Source organism: Schistocerca nitens, chromosome 5 (assembly GCF_023898315.1).
Source record: "Schistocerca nitens isolate TAMUIC-IGC-003100 chromosome 5, iqSchNite1.1, whole genome shotgun sequence".
NCBI lineage: Eukaryota > Metazoa > Arthropoda > Insecta > Orthoptera > Acrididae > Schistocerca > Schistocerca nitens.
In genome coordinates this window covers 790,459,151-790,481,074 of record NC_064618.1, presented here as the reverse complement: position 1 = coordinate 790,481,074, position 21,924 = coordinate 790,459,151, and positions in this window count along the sequence as shown.

Here is a 21,924-nt window from a genome sequence, read left to right as displayed (position 1 = left end):
CGTGCATATTAACAGACACTACTATCTGTCTACACTTGTCCTCGACTGTTTCTTTATTTTCCCACAGTAAATCCTCGTCTATATCCAGGTCATTCCAGAAAAAACCATCCGGCTTTGATCCTAAATCCGGTTTATCTGGCGGCTTTTTCAGTCTCTGTTCACATACAGTTTTAATTTCAACACGTTTGTCCTGAGGCTTAGTCTGTAGCTTCGCCTCCAATACCGAAACCTTATCCTGTAACTCGTCAACTAGTGAGTGTTGCTTTGCTATCAATTCACTAATTGTCACCTTCGTTGATTCCTCTTTAATCAGATTGATCTCATCTGCCAATCTACCTGGAGAAATGTGCCCAGTAGTATCTGCAATTACTTCCTCTAGATCTGCGCAACCCACATTGCTACCGTCTGACCGTATTACGTCAGCTCTAACCTCATACACGCTGTAATCTACGTGCTTTTCTACCAATCGTGTCCGGCTATCACTAAAATTTTCGTAATCTTTCTCCTTAATACTCTCGCAATGTTTAAACTGGAGGTTTGCGTCGGATGGGTCGGCTACTTTTACCACTATAACTTTCGGTAAAGTCTGCCGGTTAGGGCCAGAACTTTCCTTTACTACTTCAACATTCAACTCCTGCGGGACGAAACACGACGCATCTTGCTCGTGCTCCCGATTAACATCAACTATTTCTAGTAAAGTCTGCCGGTTAGGGCCAGAACTTTCTATCACTTCACAAATACTATCTTCCTGTGGGACGAAACGCGGGAAATTCTGACCGCGCTCCCCATAAATACTTCTCCCATACAGGCACCTATAATCTCTTAGTTCGTCGTATAAGCGACCGAACTGCCTTAACCAGACCTCATCCCTCTCTGCATCCCCTCGCTCAATGACGGACGTGTTATCCGACATCTGATCTTCTCTCAACAATTGCGAATCATTCTTAAGCTCAATCTCCATTTCCGCTGTGGGTGTTACAGCTGCCACTTTATAATCGTTTTCCGGAACACTACTTAAATTGTTCTCACGGACAGTGAATGTACTTCCTACTGCCGTGTATACAGCTGATCTACTACTTGTGGGCGCACTCCTTTCTCCTAACACTGGCACACTCTCCCGCCGTTGATTATTCCACACGGAATTTTCATAACGACGACACCTGGGTTTTCTCTTGTTATTGGGCCTCCAAAATTTCTCCACGCCCGGTCGGCCCCTCACCGGCGCGGCTAATGGTTTCCCTGTCTCGTCCCAGCAGATACGGTCCCCGGATGCTGCTGAGGCGGCTGATCACACCCTCTGGCGTTATTACTATTCTGTGAAGCTCGTATCACGTCAGTACGATACTGGTTTCCGTCATTCCTGTTATATTTGCATTGTATCGATTGTCATTACGGCCCGAACCACTATTGTTACTGCTGCCAAGATTGCGGTATGCATTATTCCCATAGTTATGATTGTTGTGGTTGCTGTGGTACCCGTTGTTGTTACCACAGCTGCTACCACTATCGCGATTATTGCGCCAATAGTCCTCGTCCTCAACTCTTTCCAGGAAATCATTGATTGTCCTGTAATTGCTTCCTACGTAGCGTTTTGTATCATCTGGAAGCTTCTTGTAGAGTTCCCAAACTATTTCGGTTTCCGTGCGACGATCACGCAAATATTCCAACTTGCGGATCCAGCCCTCACAAAACTCCTTCATCGAGCCGCGCGAATTCGCATCGAAAGGCCTCGATACGACAAATTCGCGCCAGACACTTTGCTGTTTTTGCTCTGACCAGTATTCAGCCAGAAACAAATTTTTAAACTCGTCAAAGGTCAGGTTCGTAATGTTGAGGTTTAAGCCCCAACGCTTGGCATCACCAGCCAACACATCAATAACCGCATTAATTTTTCTCTCATTAGTCCATGATCTGGGTAAAACTCTTTCACAGTTTTTAATGAAATCCGTCGCGTGTATACCGCCCTTTTTCAAGGGGTCGAACCGCTCCTCTTTCGTCAACAATTCCGAACTATGTGCACAGATTGGCACATAGCTCTGTTTTTCTTCAAGTTTCTTTTCTAATTCCGACACTCTCGTAATCACTTGGCAAGTGGTTGTCGCGAGCGTTTCCACTTCCCTCTTTTTCTCTTCGCAGGTATTAGCCTGCTTCCTCACTTTGGTATCTACTTCGGATACTAAAACCTTTAAAGTTTCCACCTTCCGTTGATCGTCTTTTCTCACTAATTGAATTTGTTCCGTCACCTTATTCTCGATGATCGGAGCAACTGCGTCTCCTACACTTTTCTCGATTCTGCTAATTTCGGAATTAAAACGCGTATTTATGCTCGCAATTTCCGCCTGAACGCCTATCATTTCCTGTTTAAGATTTCCGATTTCGGTATTAATCACAACAATATCTTCTTTGATTTTATCAACTTTTGTGTTAACAACTCCAACATTGTTGTTAACAACATTAATAGCTTTGTTCTGATTGTCTAGCTTCCTGTCAATTTTTTCAGACTGAGCTTCTTGCTTGGCAGCCTGAGCTTTAATTTCTGCCGATTGAGTTTCTATCTTGCTAGACTGAGCCTTGATTTCGTTAATCAAAACATTCAATAAATCAGTTAAATTCCCGGAAACTACCAGTTTTACTTCCGTAGCGGCTTCCTCTTTAATTGTCCCCCCGTATTCGTCATCAAGGGATTCCGATTTGATTTTCACTTCCGATTCCGAAACATTTTCTAATGTTTGGAATTCCATTTCTGCTCTTTGTTGCGTCTCGGCGGTCGCGTCTTTCATGCTAGCCGCCTGCCCCTGAACAATGGGTACCGCGGTGCGCGTTTCCCACTGTTCGACCGATTGTTCCGTACCCAAGTCTACCAAATTTTGGTAATTGTTGCCTTCACTCATTTTAATAATTTTCAATATAAATAACAAATCTCAAATCTAATTAGGATTCCTCAGACTAATATTCTCGATGACGTATCGACCATTTCGTAACCAGTACTTTGTTACGAGATTTGCACAATGCAAAATTCGTGTCCAGAACAACCTCAAATTTGAAGATCGTCCTGTCATCAGGTCGCCACGTGTCACCTCCCCCTCACTTATCGACCTTAATGACAGTGAAAAATTAAACCGCGTGTACCTAATGGGAAATTTGGGAAAGCAATCGTCACCGAAGTTAATCTGTCGGTAAAGAGGGAGGAAAGGGTTACATCTAAATGAAAGGAAAAATGCAAATGAAAACTTGTGGAAATTAATTTTGAAAAGGGGTAAAGTTAATAAGGAAAGTAAATGTGCGGCCGTTACGTCAACAATTAACTAGCGGTAATTAGATATTTGAGATTTGGGGGAAATCACGGTCGCCAGTCCTAAGGACAATTACTATAGTAACTGAAAAAGAAAGGTTATTACACATATAATTGGCACCAGAAGCGTGGCAACTGAAGGTTGACACGTGTAGTGTGAAAACTGAAAGTTTGTCAGAAGTAATAAATTTCGCTACACTCTGACTTAATTTAGCAAAAGAATTAATAAAACCGGAAAATCGAAAGTTAATTTAGTGACTGAAGTTAATAGTGAGCTTTCTTTCTGAAGCACATCGAAATCCAGCAGAATACGGTTAGTCTTGGACTACCTCAACAATCATTTCAAAAGTAACTTGACTCTACGCAATTTAGAAACAAGAGATTTAACTTTGAACTTGAATTAAATGATTCTGAATAATTAACAATAGTAAAATTTAGTACGTACCAAGCGGAGCTGCAGTCACAGGTAAGCTAAAATATGCTAACAAAACTCGCACTCTTAATTTGTGCTTGTGTAATCTAACTATTGTAGCCAGCTATGAATGCTTTAACTGCACTTTGAAACTAAAGTAATGAAATGCAATGATAGTACTTTAATGCTGGCGTCTGAATTTCAACGACACTCGGGTTCATTTCGGAAAAGGAAGGGACCCTGCTTGGTAATGCAATTGGGACAATGAGCAACAAAGGTTCATGCTAAGTTGCTGTAATTTTGCGAGGCAAATGGAACAATTTGACAAGCTGAGGTCTGCCATACAGTTCTGAAACTTTACGTGCTTTTAGTCTTCCTTGTTTGTCGATTGAAGGTTTGAAGCCGTCGATCGAGGAGGTGGCGACGGTCACTCATTGTCGGCCGTCGCTGTTGCAGAAGCTGGATGTTGGCGCGCCTTCTTCTCAACACGGTCACCAGACGAAACGGGCTCTTGATGTGCGCCAGCTAATGCTTCCCGTCCGCGACACCATGTCAGAAACTATCATCGCAAGTCGAGCGCAATTACATGCTGCTAAACCCCGAAAGCGCGGCAACTCGCGGGAGCGTCACACCACACACCTGCTCCACTCGCTACTCCAGCCAGACTCTAACTGCCCTGCCCGCGCTCCACGCGGCAGAGTTAACACTACCAAAGATCCTACACCCTTTGATTCTTCACACGACCTATCGATGTAATCGTTCGATAGCAGTTTTCCCTAGGCAAGACCCAGCGTAAAAATACAAATAATATTTACGAAACAAACCAATTATACATCGACATAAATGCATATATATACAAGGTTGACTACCTTTGAAAGTCAAACATGGAAGGAAATCTTTCAAGGAATAATCCACCGCTTGGCAATAACCAAGGAAGACTGCACTCGGATACGGTGGGCAGTCACCTGAAAGATAACTTGGATGAGTCGGAGCATCTGAAAATACCCAAAACGGACAGACGACCAAAACTCAAGACAGGACAAATAAACTACATTGCGACACACAATATAAATTCCCTCATACAACCAGGCAAACTCAAAATTCTGACGGATGAAATGGATCACAAGGGGATTCTCATAACCGGACTTCAAGAAATTAGAAATACTGATCAGGAGCCGATAGAATCACAAGGATATAGGATTTATAAGGGAATACCAGGGAAAAGAGTCATGAAACAGTGTCCACAATTTGGAACAGGATTCGTGGTGAGTCTGAAAATAATAGAGTCCATAATAGAATTTAAAGCACAATCTCCCAGGCTCTCAACATTAACTCTAAAAGCTGCAAATAAAATGTACACAATAATAAATGCCCATGCCCCGACAAATGAGAAAAATAATAAAAAAGATCACAGAGAAGAGGTAGAAAAATTTTGGGAGCTCTTAGATCAAACGACGAATAACATTAATAAAAATCACATCAAAATTTTAATTGGATACTTCAATGCCCAGTTAGGAAGGGAAAAGAGATATAGAGACATAATAGGGAAATGGACAGCACAAAGAAGAACAAACAAAAATGGCATAAGACTAGTGGAATTTTGCAGAAACCATGACATGATCTCAAAGTCGACGTATTTTAAGAGAAGACCAAGTAAACTAAAAACTTGGAAACATCCAGACTGGAAAAAAGGAGAATGGCAACTGGACCATGTCTGCATGGATAAGAATTACCACAAGGAAATTTACAATGTGAAAGTACTGAGAGGGACAGATACCGGATCAGATCATTACATGATAAAAATTAAAATTAAATTAACCCCATTAGCAAAGAAAAAATCCCACCAGAAGAAGAAGAGAACCTATGACCCTCATAAACTGATACAAAATGAGGATTATGAAGCACAAACCATGGATATAAAAATAACAGATGATCTGGAAGAAATAATTCCCAAATTGAAACAAATAGCTGAACAAGTTGCCCCTATAAATCCAAGGAAAAAACACCAGTGGTGGAACGATGAATGTGATGAAGCAGTGTTGGATCGACACCAAGCCTGGTTAAGGCATCAAAATGAAAAAACAGAAAAATCATATTTGGAACTCACAAAGCAAAGGAAGACAACACAAAAAATAATAAGGAGAGTTAAACGTCAGTACCAAAAAGATATACTTCTAATGATAGAAACAAATAGTGAAAAAACAAACTCAAGAGACTATTACAAAATATTTGGCAGACAATTACAAAGATATGATCCTCCAACATTAATGTTAAAAGATAAAGATAATAACCTAGCCCATAGCAATAGTAAAAATACAGAAATTCTAGCAGAAACATTTAACAAGTTACTAAATTGTGAAGACCCCCCAGAACTTCTTCAGATAAACACAGAAATCCCAATTAAAACACCAGCAGAAAATATAAATCCACCTACAATTAATGAGGTCTACAGAGCTTTGAAAGAACTCAAAAACTACAAAGCAAGTGGAGAAGATCAAACGTTTGCTGAACTTTGGAAATATGCAGCAGAACCAGTAAAGATAGCATTACACCAATGCATATTAAAAATCTGGAATGAAGAGAAATTACCAGAAAATTGGACTACTGCTATAATACATCCATTACATAAGAAAGGGGAAAAATCAAATCCAGACAACTATAGAGGAATTTCCCTTTTGGACTGCACGTATAAGATCATGTCAAGAATACTATACAACCGCTGTAAAGATCAACTAGAACTGGAACTGGGAGAATATCAAGGAGGATTTAGATCCTGGAGAAGCTGCCCAGAACAGATAATCACCTTGAAGTTAGTTATGGATGTCTACAAAAGAAGGCAAAAACAACTAGTCATAACCTTTGTAGATTTCAAAAAGGCATATGATTGCATCCATAGATCTTCAATGATGAAAATATTAAGGAATTTTGGACTTCATCCTAAATTAATAAAAATGATACAGTTAACCTTAACAAACACCAAATCCAAAGTAAAATTTAGAGGAGAAATATCTGAACCATTTACGATTAAAACAGGATTGAGACAGGGAGATTGTTTATCACCATTGCTATTCAATTGTGCTCTTGAATATGTAATGAGAGAATGGTACAAGGAAAATCCTATGAATATTAAAATTGGAACTAAGAAAGATAAAATAAACCTAAATTGCTTGGGATTTGCTGATGACCTAGCATTACTAGCTAATAATATTCAGGAAGCCACGAAACAAATAACAAGCTTACAAAATATAGCACAAAAATTAGGACTCCAGATATCATTTGAAAAGACTGAAATAATGGTAACGGATCCACTTGTAATAGATCACATCACAGTGAATAATAGGGAAATTAAAATAGTGAAACAATTTAAATACCTGGGTGAAATTATAACACATAAATTGGACGAGAAACCTGCATGGCGAGCAAGAACTAATAAAATGATAAAAGCTCAAAAACTAACATGGTCTACGTACAATAAAAAATGTCTATCAATTAAAACAAAATTAAAACATTACAAGACGGTGGTTCAACCAGAGGTTACATACGGAAGTGAAACTCTTTTTAAAGTCACCCAGAAAAACAGAATTGACAAAATTTTAAAAGTAGAGAGAAGAATTGCTAGAACATGCATAAATAAGAAATATCAAAAAGCTGGGCAATGGCGGATAGTTCCAAATGAAGTGGTATACAGAGAACTGGAGCCCATCACTGATACTATACGAAAGAAAAGGATCTCTTTTTGTGGTCACATTCTGAGGACACCAGAAACCAGATTATCAAGAAAAATTATTGAGAAGCTCTGGAAATTGAAACAACAAGGAGGATGGCTTAAGGAAATAAGAGAGGATATGGAAGAACTGGAAATAACTCTGGATGATTTGCAGAACAAAACGCCAAATTTAAAGAAGTTGAGGGACACAGAAATAAGATTTAAACCAAAAATTGACAAACGACATACAATGAAAAGGGTATTTACAGATAAGGAACGACGAAAAGCATCGGAACCAATGAAGAGATACTGGGCCACTCGGAAGGGGAAAATACCAAAGAAGAGGACCAGAAATGATTGACTGAAGTGGTCCAATGAGGCCGTAAAAGCAGAAGAAGAAGAATATATATACAAATAGTAAAACAATTACAATATATAAAGGCACAGAAATGTCATATATTCAGGTAACAAAATAAGGAAAAAACTTACAGTACAATAGATGGAAATAGGAGGATATGCATTTCCGGCGTTACAACGTAATGAAAACGAAGCTTCCTTCTGCCTGTATTATTGACAATGCAACAAACGACTGAGCACAGTATCCGAGGCAGACATTTCCTCCGTTCACCTCCACTCGTGGCCTACCGCCTGGAGTATTTCGATACCACTACGTGTGTCAACTCTATGTGGCCTATTAACAACTGATTTTCTCTCTTAATGCTTAATATAATGTGCCATAAATTTATTACTTTTCAGCAGATTGCATTGTGTATAAAATATATTTTGTAAGTTAATGTTGTAAAAAGACGTAGGGTCACATAAATGAACAGATGCAATAAGAGATTCCCCGCTATCTGGCACGAGCAGAAAAAAATGGACGGGATGCACTGTTATACTTTCGCCGTTAGACCTTCGCCGTTTCACTCTATGGCCTCGAATAGTTAGCTTTGTTTTATTGCGCTAGCTGTGCTCTCGCTTGCGAGTAAATTGCTAGGTTTCACTGCGAGCTGTAACTGTCGTCCTACACCCCGGCGTCGTGACATGCATATGCTAATACCATGATGGTGCATATTTTCGGACAAGCCACTACTCAAAAGAGACAAACTAATGAACCAGTACTAATTATTTAGGTACTTATGTTGTGCATAGGTAACGTTCCAACAGCAGACATGTTTGCGGGACAAATTACAAGCTTGGGTACCATCTTTGTTTTTTGGGAAACATTAATTCAGCTTTCTCAAGGTTTTTTGCCAAACACCTTTCAGTACATTTTTCCCGTCGTCAGTAAGTTCTTATTTCACTGAAGCCTGATATATTATGAGAACATTTGTATATGAAAATCAGCCCTAAAAACTTTTTGGATCTGTTGCGATATTTTAACTTAATTACATGTTATTAGGATTTTTAGGACTCTTTAACGTGCTGGAGAGCTTGTCAACTGCAACAATATATTTCTGCGCGATGATCGTACTAAACCTTGTAACCTCCCCACAAAAAAAATGAAATGACAATACTTAATGGAAATGGAGCCAAGCGTAACCTTCCCGCAAAAATATTAATAACAATGACAATTAAATGAAAGCTCGCTATCTGACTCAAGTACAAGTTCCCATTAAATAATGAACGCTAATCCCATGATAATGAAACTGTAATGATAACATAAACTCAATTCAACCGAAAAGTCGGTGTTTGCCCTGTGCGAAACGAGAATAAATTTCTTACCTTAGTGAAACTGCATGTCAAAATTCTGCTCTTATTGTTCTCTGGCACTTGCATGAAAAGCATTGGAAGTACCTTTTAAAAAATCTTTGTTAAAAGGAAATGGAAGGAAATTTGAATGATTGTCTCTAAAATTGGTTTTAAATCAAAATTATAATTTGGGGCGATTTTTGAAAGTTAAATTACAATAACTGTTCGTTACATTATCTGATGAGCGCAAAGCTGCATGATTATTTATTTAAATAAATTTATACCTCATCCTGAATCTCGACCATTGCGATGCCGACGCCCGCCGACTGCTCTCCGCTACTGCTAGCAACCGACTCCAAGCACTACTGAGGACAGACTACTGTAGACTGACTACCATTCGCAACTGCTCGCGACCGACTGCACACTGACTGACTGACTGCTCGCTACTGCGAGTCGAGCGCAACTGCTCTGGTCAGAGATTCTACAATGTCTCAGCATCGCTGCCGCACAACATACGTGTTTCATAACCCTCCACTGGGGGGGCAAAAATTTGGCAGCGATGGTGAGTCATTTGGACTTGCCATCGTAACAAATTTTTCTTTTAATTAATTAACATTTACAAAATATTTAGATGTATCACATGAATTAAATGTTGTGCGCATGCACCGATTACAAAACATTACAGACAAGACAAAATATAAGTACAAAACAAATCAGGAAAAATGTATATACAAATTATTTGACAGATAACAAAGTGTACACACACTGAAAAATTCTTTAGCAGTTTCATAACAGGCAAAAAAAAAAAAATCATGTTGACAAGTGTCATGAGTGCACATGCACTGCAGTGGAGAACATATCAGTAAAAGACGAAATGGATATTCAATGAGTAACAAATGACATAGATCATAAAAGGTATACAGAATGAACACAAATCATATCGTAAATTGAGAAGAGTCCACAGGCACTGGAGTTCTGTTGAAAACATATTCACATAAGTGCACATGCACTGAAAACTTTTGAACATTTTTTATAACAAATAAACGCAAGAGTAGAAAAAATCATCAAATCACAAAAAGTATATACAATATAGATGACAAGAGTGCACACATACTGCACTTCAAAACAAATCGAAAATGTCTTTAGTATTTTGACAACAAATGGCAAAAATCATGACGACAAGTGACACAAGTGTACTCGCACTAGAGTTCAACAAATCGAGAAAAAATGTATATGCCATGAACATAAATGGTGTTAGTAAAAAATGATTTTCACTATTAGGATAGGAAAGGAAGGATTGCATCATGGTTGTAGCACTTTAGTTTGCACATAGCTGCACTGAAAGTCCATATCTTTCCACAGAATCACAACTAAGTGATACAATCTGCAGTTCCGTTCCCAGAAGTATTTATCAGCTTATCAAGACAGTGAAACGTCGTAGTAGTATTCCATACTATCATTTGGCAGTATACCAGGTACACCAAACAGTGGGACCAGAATAACGTCTTCATCGGTTACGGTGGTGGACAGCATGTCGTGTCAACACCACGCTCTTAAGAGGCGGCACACAGTGCTCCATAACAAAGTCTTGATTAGTGATTACATAAGTAGTTTCTTCGCCTACAGTGGTGGACAGCATGTCGTGTCAACATCACGCTTTTAAGAGGCGGCACACCAACGTAGAATTAGTGCAAAAACCAAATATAGTGCTCCATGATAATGAGGATGGACAAGACAAATGGATGTTACAATAATTTCAGGTAGTTAGGTCAGAAGGTGAAGGACATTAACTAACACACAAGTCTTGATTAGTGATTACATAAGTAGTTTGCGGTATCCATACTTAGTCATTGAACATTTCTGTACCATGAATGTAGTATTACAGAAAAATGTTCATTAATTAATTTAAAGACAAGAGTGGTAATCAATCGCCATCAAGTATTGAGTATTACAAAACATTTTTCCTCATTCAAATGACATATTTACAAGTAACTATTAACACTCAGTGGCCTAGCAACTTTCGATAAAGACAAGAGTGGTAATCAATCGCCATCAAGTATTGAGTATTACAAAACATTTTTCCTCATTCAAATGACATATTTACAAGTAACTATTAACACTCAGTGGCCTAGCAACTTTCGATTAGTACAAAATATTTATCATCATTCAGTATTAATATGGGGAGTCATCATTGAAAACACTAACAAAACGTTAAGTTACATTAATTATTGGCACTCAGTGGCCAGCAAGTATTGAATAGTATAAAACATTATTCATCATTCAGTATTCTTCATATCATTAAGAAATCATTATTAAAAATCAGTTAATTACAGTCATAGCCTTAATAATCATGGGCATAATAAGTAATTACATTAATTATGGGCACTCAGTGGCCAGCAAGTATTGAATAGTACAAAACATTATTCATCATTCAGTATTATTCATATCATTAAGAAATCATTATTAAAAATCAGTTAATTACAGTCATAGCATTAATAAGCATGGGCATTATAAGTAATTACATTAATTATGGGCACTCAGTGGCCAGCAAGTATTGAATAGTATAAAACATTAGTAGCATTAATAAGCATGGGCATTATAAGTTACATTAATTATGGGCACTCAGTGGCCAGCAAGTATTGAATAGTATAAAACATTAGTAGCATTAATAAGCATGGGCATAATAAGTACTCTCATTACAATAGATAGTGGCAATTATGTTTAGGTATCATTAAGAAGTCATTATTCAAGTGACATACTATTCAGAGCTGATCAGTGTTATTCAGAATTATCATAAACTAGTGACATTATCTGGGACTGTTAATACATTTTGTTTTTTCTGCTAGCAATGCATTGCTTTGGGTAATTATAAGGGAAAGCAAGAAGAAATAAGAGAAAAAATTGCTTCTAGGTTGTTCCTATAAATGAAAAGATTGTGTAACGTCATTCGTCATGAGTCAGCTGTAGCAAGGTTATCACATTTATAAATGATAGACACAAGTGGGTAAGAAAAATGCAAGTACTAGAACAGGTATAATAAGTAACAAGTTTAGTAAGTATCATAAAAAGCTTCTCCTGAAAGAAAAATACAAAATGGATTATTGAGCTGAAAGAAGAAACGCAGACTATGCTGAAAAGTAGTGAACTTCGAATTAACAGGTAGTGAAATGTGTATAAAAAATGTGTTCCATAGCTGTCCTTTCCAAAACCTTCAGTCATCCTACTACGCAATATAACACCTGCTGTCAAAGTAAACTGCAACAAATACTTAAATAACTACATAGCATAAATACATAACTTCAACATTATCCTCATCTGTAAAGAAAAAACTTCATTATTCATATTATCATAACTTCATTATTATCATCACCTGTAAACAAAAACTTCATTATTCATAGTACCATATTCTTCATCATTATTCTTCGTCAGCATTAATTATCATCTGCAAAAATCACTTCATTATTCATCACATAACTATTCCTTATCCCTAGCATATTTCATCACTTAAAACTAAGATGTGTAGTTCTGTCTGACAGCTTGCATCAATCGCTTTGTATTCTGAAAGAAAAAATTAGTTAAGACTGCTATTCTGCGATGTGTATAGTATATTCTTGTTAATGCCCGTTAATTCTGATCCATTTACTCGTCCTCATTAGTTTATTGCATCTTCTTTCGTTTATTCCGTAGGTGAAATTCCCACTTCTGTTTAATTCATTTCCTGTACGCATCATTTATTTCTGAAATTGATGAACAAAGATTAATGTCTTGCATTTAAATCATATACCCATTAAATAGTGACTGGTTAATGGTGACTCAATTAAGCATACAACATAACATGACAGAAAACGTAATATCTCAAAGCACAGACAGTGTTTAAAGGCAAAAAGTGTACAGAGAATATCGTAATGCAGCAGCAAAAAAGGAAAATGTAAAACAGTCATGATGTTGAGATATCACAAGGCAAAATGTCAAAGTCAAATGGTGTGTGTTATACCTTAACTAGTTCACAGTGCATACAAACAAAACATGAAAACAATCGTACATACATAAGAAAGACAAAATGTGACATTCGTTGTGTTCAGCTTATATGTAGTGTAGTTAATAGATGCGATAATTAAAGACTTCAATGGAGAGAGAATTTGATCAAATTAATGCGTCATTATAGAGAATTGCATAATTATTCATAAAATGCGTAAGTTCATCTGAAAAAAATGCACGGTCTAGTGTGTAACGACAAGAAGAGCGACCTGCTAACCTTACCTTGCCGGGCACTTGCCAAGAAAAAATACGATAATCATCAATAGGTAGTCACATAAATGTAATTGCATAAGTGGTCACAAAATGTGTAAGTTCATCTGAAAAAATGTGCACGGTCTGATGTGTAACGACAAGAAAAGCGACCTGCTAACCTTACCTTGCCGGGCACTTGCCAAGAAAAAATACGATAATCATCAGTAATTAGTCATGTGAATATAATTGCATAAGTGGTCATAAAATGTGTAAACGGCCTCATAGCATGTTACATCGTAAAGTGGTTTCATTCGATAAAGGGTTTAATGTTTGACACATGATGGTTGCCTTTCGATTTTCTGGTTCTCAGAGTTTCGACGTGTACAACATTGGGGTGAGGAATGCTGCGAATCCGATATGGACCTGCGTATAGAAGTTCAAATTTACTGCACTTACCTTTTAATTTGCTGGATAAATAGTGTGTACGTACTAATATCTTCTGTCCAACGTGAAAATCTCGGTGTCTACAAACCTGTTTTTGCTGTCTTCTCCGGCGCTCTGCGGCACGTTTGATGTTGTTCAGCGCAATGTCAATTATTTCGTGGTGTCGTAATCGACGAGATGTAGGAAATGTTACTAATTCTTTGATTTTGTTTGGTGGTTCAACGTTTTTCAGTATAACAGACGGAGGTAGCATAGTGGATTCATTTGGAATGGAATTAATTACATCTTGAAATGAGTGTACGTGTGTGTCCCAATTAACATGTCTTTTGTGGCAGTATATTCTACACAGTTTACCAATTTCTTTCATTAGTCGTTCACAAGGGTTCGAAGAGGCGTGGTACTTGGATATATAAATCGGAGAAATGTTTCTAGCTCGTAACATGCGTGTCCATATGACAGAACGAAATTGTGATCCATTGTCAGAAATTACTTTCATCACATGCCCTACATGAAATAAGAAATGCTTTACAAATGCTTTCGAAACAGTTTTAGCAGTAGCTTTGCGTAACGGAGTGAAGGTAACAAATTTTGAAGTGAGTTCAACAGCGACAAAGATGTAGCAAAAACCTCTGTTAGTTCTTGGAATTGGACCAAAAATGTCTACTGCGGCCATATGTCTTAATTTAACAGGTACAATGGGATATAATGGAGGAATGTGTGAAGTTGTGTCAGACTTAGCTTTCTGGCAAATTTTGCATGACGCTAAAACTCGTCGTATACGTTTTTCCATGTTTGTAAAATAACAGTTCTGTCTCAATATAAGAAAACATTTTCTTGCTCCGTAATGTGCGTAGCTTAAATGAGTGTACCAGATTAATTTGTTAACCAGTTCGTCAGGAATGCATAGTAACCAATTGTTGCTGTCAGGATGAGAGCGGCGAAACATAATGTCATTGCGTACAGTGTAGTGGTTCCTAATCGTAACATTATTCTTATCTTGCCAAAGGTGCTTAATTTCTTTCCACACATTGTCTTTGCTTTGCTCTCGTGCTATGTCCTGTAATGACGATGAAATAAAATTTTCAAATGCAACTTGTTGAATGTACATGACGCTGAAATTTGCTTTGCAGAAGTTGGTTGCTACGTCTTGCTGATTGTTGCTGAGAGAACGAGAAAGTGCGTCTGCTATAACATTTTGTGTGCCGGGAATGTGAACAATCGTAAAATTAAATTCTTGTAAATACAGTTTCCATCTGCTTAATCTATCGTGAGTAAATTTAGCTGAAAGTAAAAATTGTATAGCTCTGTGATCTGTGTAAACGGTGGTATGTCTGCCATAAAGAAAGTGCCGAAATCTCGTAAAAGCCCATACAACACATAATGTTTCTAGTTCAGTAACGGAATAATTTCGTTCAGCAGGTGACAAAATGCGGCTTGCAAATGCGATGTTTTTAATTACTATTGAGCCATGTTCTTCAATTTCCTGAAAAATGTGTACGCCTAAAGCTGTGTTGGAACTGTCGGTGGCAATAGAAAAATTTCTAGTAAGGTCTGGGTGCGATAAAAGTGGAGCATTCAACAAAGCATATTTCAAATAACATTCTCGTGAACAAAATTCTGCGTGTCAATAAGTATTGCTTACGTTACTGGAATAGGCTACCTGTACTGTGTCTGGTCAAATTCTGTCATACGTGCTGTTATTTACGGGACGATGTTGTGGTATTTTGACTATTTAAACTGCTCTGTTATTTCTTACTGACATGTTACGCTATAGATGACACCTATTGTCTGTTTCATTCATGATTATATGTTGTTGCTAACATTCTTGCTGCTGAAAAGATCGACTGTAATGAAATGTACGCTGAAAAATTGTGCTCGTTAATTTTACGTCTGTCATAATAGTCACTTCTATACGGCGCATTGCGATACGAGTCGAAATAGTGTGTTGTCTGTACGTAGTTATTTCTTTGCTGTGCGTTACTATTTATTGTAGCTGGGACTATACGTGCACGCGGCGAAACATTAAAGCTTGTACATTACATTGTTGGTCAGGAATGCTAAGCGGTTGACTTTCATGCTGTTGTGGTGGAAAACGTCTATTGTTACCAAAAATGTGGTTGCTGTTACTGCTAATTTTACATATACTGATGATTACGATTTTTATGTTATTAAAATTACGGCGGTAGTTGTCATTACGGGAGTGCCTACTGAATATTGTCACATTCGGTAAAAATTGTCATATCCGGTGTTCAGTACATATTCTTAATTCTAGGTAGAGCAAAAGTTAAAGAGCTGTTTTGATAGATATAAAGGATAGTAGAAGAGAAGGCAGCAGTGCAGAAAACTAAAGATGAAACAGCACTACAGCAGCTCGGGGCCCTATGCTCGCTACGGCACATATTCATTAAAGCGTAATGAATCCCCTGAGGTCTATTACGCGCTGCAAATAAATTTCAGCTTTTGTGTTACAGGCAATGTCAGTAAAATTCCAAAAACAAATTGTTGTATTCTTGCTAATTCTAATTTCTGCATTATAGGCAATACTGATGAAGGTACAATAGCAAATTGTCGTAACAGGTTCAAAGCTCGTTTCTGCATTACAGGTAATAGTGGTGAAAGTACAAAAATAAATTGTCTCATACAGTGCAAATCGTGTATCTGTGCTCTGTCATTATTAAATTCCTTACACTTTCTTACGGATAAAAATTGCTCGTAATCTACGTTCTCGCCACTGAATTTGAGAACACGTTCAGTTTTGTGTGTGAATCTGTTTGTCTGTGTCATTTCGGATTTCAAATTGCGTATCCTTTCAGGTTTTAAGTCGCGTAGCTTTTCGGATTTTAAGTCGCGTAGTCTCTGTAAATTGCTCACATTATACGCGCTGCGTGACTCTGACAAATGCTCGAAAAGTGGTGTCTGCTGTGCTGTGTTATTAACTGAAGTGTTTTTCATCTCTGTTACTTCTTGCTGTAAACTTGACAGTTTTCGACGCAATGTGTTATTAGACGAATCGATCTCATTAATTGTCTGCTGTAAATTTTGAAATTCAGGTGTTTGGTTGAATGAAACCGGTGAAGTATCGTCTGATTTATTGTCATTAGTGCTTTCGATGACATCAATACGACTGGCCAATTCATCATATTTTTCAGTCAGTATTTTTGCCTGATCATCATTTTTAGAGTCGGACGCATTAATCTGTTTTTGCAAATTACGTGTAGTTTCGTTCAGTTTTTTAACGTCAGCTTTGACGACATCGGAATCCTGTGTTAATTCTAATTGTTCGAGTCTATCGGTCACTGATTGAATATCTGCTGTGTGTGTATCCGTTTTCGATTTAAGGTCAGAAATCTCATCACCTAATTCCGCGTTCAACTGTTTGACGGTATTAATTTCGTCGGACACTGTAGCAATATTGTTGTCTATATACGTTTTTGCCTTCGCAAACATTTTACGTTTGTCTTCCTGTCTCTGAGCAGTGATTGTTTCCATTACTTGACGTTTTACTTTATTTTGATCATCAATAAATTTGCGGAAACGCGTATCACTGTTTTGTATGTGCAGACTAAGACGTTCGTTAATTTGAGTGTTCTGTTGTTCGAATTTCGCGTCAATCTTTTCATCCATTGTGCGTGAAAGTTCTGTTGTCATTGCTTTAAACTCGTCGCGTAATTGTGTAGCTTTTTCAGAGCATTGTTTAGCGACTGTACTGATTTCCGCTCTAAGTGTTTCTGTTGCTGCTGTTTGCAATTCCCTTAATTCCTGAGCAACAGACTTAATTTCTTCGCTACTTTTTCGCGAACAAGCCTCGATTTCCTCGCGTAACTGTTCCTTAGTGTCATGGCACTGCGCGGCAACGGCTCTAATTTGTTCACTTAACTGTCTGGAATTGTTATCTAATTTTTCATTTAACTGTCTGGAATTGTTATCTAATTTTTCATTTAACTGTCTGGAATTGTTGTCTAATTTTTCATTTAAGTGTTGTTTGAGATTTTCATTATCTTGTTTGTTCTGTTCTCTAAGTTGTCTGAAATCTTTACTCTGATTGTCTAATTTTTCATTTAACTGTTGTCTGAGATTTTCATTCTGTTGTTTGGACTCTTCACTTTGTTGTTTGTTTGATTCGAGAATTTGCACCAATAACGCCCTAATTGGATCCGATACAAAATTAGCATTTCCATTCTGTGTGCTGTTTAATGGTGGATTTGGAATTGTTTCGCTTTCTGTAACCATTTGGTTATTTTGAGATTTACAAAAAGGTTTGTCAGTCGAACGTACACTGTCGGTCATTATTTCGGAATTAAATAAATCCGGCGTACTTTGTGTATCCTGCTCATTTTCATTAGAGAAATTTGTCTGTACGTTATTTGAATTTTCCAAACCGGGTGTGTTAAGCTGGGCAGCGCTCATTCCAACAGAACGCCCCGCGTCACCAATTGTCGTCAAATTAACAGAGGAGACAATTGAGTTCTCTTGTTCATCATTAAGGTAAAAGTCGTCATTCGCGATTGGAACGCACTGACTGTTAGTGAACACAGTATTGTCATCATTACACTGCGTGTCACTAGTAATATTGGTCACGTTGTTTAAGTCGGTAAATTCGTTCACTACACCTCGCGACGTACTATTAATAGTCTTTCGCGGCATTTTTACAATAGTCACAATAAATCACAAAACAAATAAGTACAATACAAAAGCAACACACAAATACAACAGAACAACGAATTGCCGATGATCTGAGGAAAGAAAGTCACAAATTAGTAAAAGCGTTGCGCCAAATTATAATTATATTTAAGCAAATAAGAGCAGATATCTGACTGTTTTTCAAAAGATTCTCACGAAATACGATCCTGGACTGGGTGTCGCCAAGTGTAACCTCCCCACAAAAAAAATGAAATGACAATACTTAATGGAAATGGAGCCAAGCGTAACCTTCCCGCAAAAATATTAATAACAATGACAATTAAATGAAAGCTCGCTATCTGACTCAAGTACAAGTTCCCATTAAATAATGAACGCTAATCCCATGATAATGAAACTGTAATGATAACATAAACTCAATTCAACCGAAAAGTCGGTGTTTGCCCTGTGCGAAACGAGAATAAATTTCTTACCTTAGTGAAACTGCATGTCAAAATTCTGCTCTTATTGTTCTCTGGCACTTGCATGAAAAGCATTGGAAGTACCTTTTAAAAAATCTTTGTTAAAAGGAAATGGAAGGAAATTTGAATGATTGTCTCTAAAATTGGTTTTAAATCAAAATTATAATTTGGGGCGATTTTTGAAAGTTAAATTACAATAACTGTTCGTTACATTATCTGATGAGCGCAAAGCTGCATGATTATTTATTTAAATAAATTTATACCTCATCCTGAATCTCGACCATTGCGATGCCGACGCCCGCCGACTGCTCTCCGCTACTGCTAGCAACCGACTCCAAGCACTACTGAGGACAGACTACTGTAGACTGACTACCATTCGCAACTGCTCGCGACCGACTGCACACTGACTGACTGACTGCTCGCTACTGCGAGTCGAGCGCAACTGCTCTGGTCAGAGATTCTACAATGTCTCAGCATCGCTGCCGCACAACATACGTGTTTCAACCTAACGAGCTACTAATTAAGGTAAAAGACGTAGAAGAGACGAGATAACGACACCGTTCGCTTATTTTATTGCTAACATAAACAGTTTCTTGAAATGATTTTGTAATTTTTGCAAAGCTGTCTTCAAGGTCTGAAAAATTCCTCATATAACGTTTATAATTTTTTCAAGTTTTACTAGAGTTAGCACATATTGACATCGGTAAAGACCAAACGAAACATGTTTGGGAAAGAATGCTAACATAGTCACCAATTGCGTTTCGCAAATATCAGCTGGAAACAAGTACCGAAAGATTAAGCAAGCAAGTAAAACCGAAAGGCAAAGATTATGGACGAGATATCGTTAAACTTAAGGTATCGATAGGAAATTTATTTTCTGAAAAATACCCAACTGAAGCTGAAGCCAAACTGAAATTCGTTCAGGAAACGCTAACACTTCTTTACTGAACTGGAGAAACTGAAGGTAAACACTCGGTATAATATGAAGAATCTAGTAGAATTGCTGTTGTTGTCTTCAGTCCAGAGACTGGTCTTGTACAGCTCTCCATGCCACTCTATACTGTGCAAACCTCTTCATCTCCGAATAACTACTGCAACCTACATCTTTCCGAATCTGCTAAGTGTATTCATCCCTTAATCTCCCTCTACGATTTATACCCTCCACGCTCCCCTCCAGTACTAAATTGGCGATCCCTTGATGCCTCAGAACGCGTCCTACCAAGCGATCCCTTCTTCTAGCCAAGTTGTGCCACAAATTCCTTTGCTCCCCAATTCTATTCTATACCTCCCCATTAGTTACGTGATCTATCAACCTGATTTTCAGCATTCTTCTATAGCACCACATTTCGAAAGCTTCTATTCTCTACTTGTCTAAACTATTTATCTTCCATGTTTCACGTCCATACATGGCTACACTCCGTACAAATACTTTAAGAAAAGATTTCCTAACACTTAAATCTATACTCGATGTTAACAGATTTCTCTTCTTCAGAAAAGCTTTTCTTTCCATTGCAAAAATGTCCTCTCTACTTCAACCATCATCAGTTATTTTGCTTCCCAAATAGCAAAACTCATCTACTGTTTTAAATGTATCATTTCCTAGTCTAATTCCTTCAGCATCACCTGATTTAATTCGACTACACTCCATTATCCTCGTTTTGCTTTTGTTGATGTTCATCTTAAAGCCTCCTTTCAAGACACTGTCCATTCCGTTCAACTGCTCTGCCAGGTCCTTTGCTGTCTCTGACAGAATTACAATGTCATCGGCAAACCTCGAAGTTTTTATTTCTTCACCATCTATTTTAATTTCTACTCCAAATTTTTCTTTTGTTTCCTTTACTGCTTGCTCAGTATACAGATTGAATAACATCGGGTATAGGTATGTGTACAAATTGTAAATAGCCTTTTGCTCCGTGTATTTGATCCCTGCTATCTTCAGAATTTGAAGGAGAGTACTCCAGTCAACATTGTCAAAACCTTTCTCTAAGTCTACAAAAGCTAGAAACGTAGGTTTGCCTTTCCTTAATCTATATTCTAAGATAAGTCGTAGGGTCAGTACTGCCTCGCGTGTTCCAATATTTTTACGGAATCCAAACTGATCTTCCCCGAGGTCGGCTTATACCAGTTTTTCCATTCGTCTGTAAAGAATTGGTGTTAGTATTTTGCAGCCGTGGCTTATTAAACTGATAGTTCGGTAATTTTCACATCTGTTAACACATGCTTTCTTTGGTATTGGAATTATTATACACTTCTTGAAGTCTGAGGGCATTTCACTTGTCTCATACATGTTGGTCACCAGACGGTAAAGTTTTGTCATGGCTAGCTCTCCCAAGGGTATCAGTAGTTCTAATGGAATGTTGTCTACAACCGGGGCCTTGTTTCGACTTAGGTCTTTCAGCGCTCTATCAGATTCTTCACATAGTATCATATCTTTCATTTCATCTTCATCTACGTCCTCTTCCATTTCCATAATAGTGCTCTCAAGTACATCGGTCTTGTATAGCCCTCTATCTACTCCTTCCACCTTTCTGCTAGTAATTGTTACAAGCATGAAAAATAGAGTAACTTCAAGTATTAGTTTTATCGTCAAATGAGACGATATATCTGAACGTTCAACGCACTAGGGAAGTAGAACTTTGCTGTCCTTTTGTGCTTCCGAATCAGCTGCTGAGAAGAAATGGCATGATGTCGTACACTATGTAGGATAAGGCAGCTAAGTGAGAGCACCCCAAATACATCCGGAACGCGTGAATATGTTGAGTTGCAGTTTTCGCTAAGTTCACAGTGAACAATTTTCTGCAGTACACAAGTGATTTCTGATACAGTCTAAGCCAAAACAAAAGAAACGACTCACTGCGACGGAATTATCCGAATGGGGCTGGAATTGGTAGATGTGACGTACATAGACAAACAAATTATTACAGTTTCAAAAAATTGTATGATTAGCAAGTCGATAACGTTTTGATCCACCTCTGACCCTTATGCAAGCAGTTATTCGGCTTGCCATTCATTGGTAGAGTTGTTGGATGTCCTCCTGAGGAATATCGTCCCA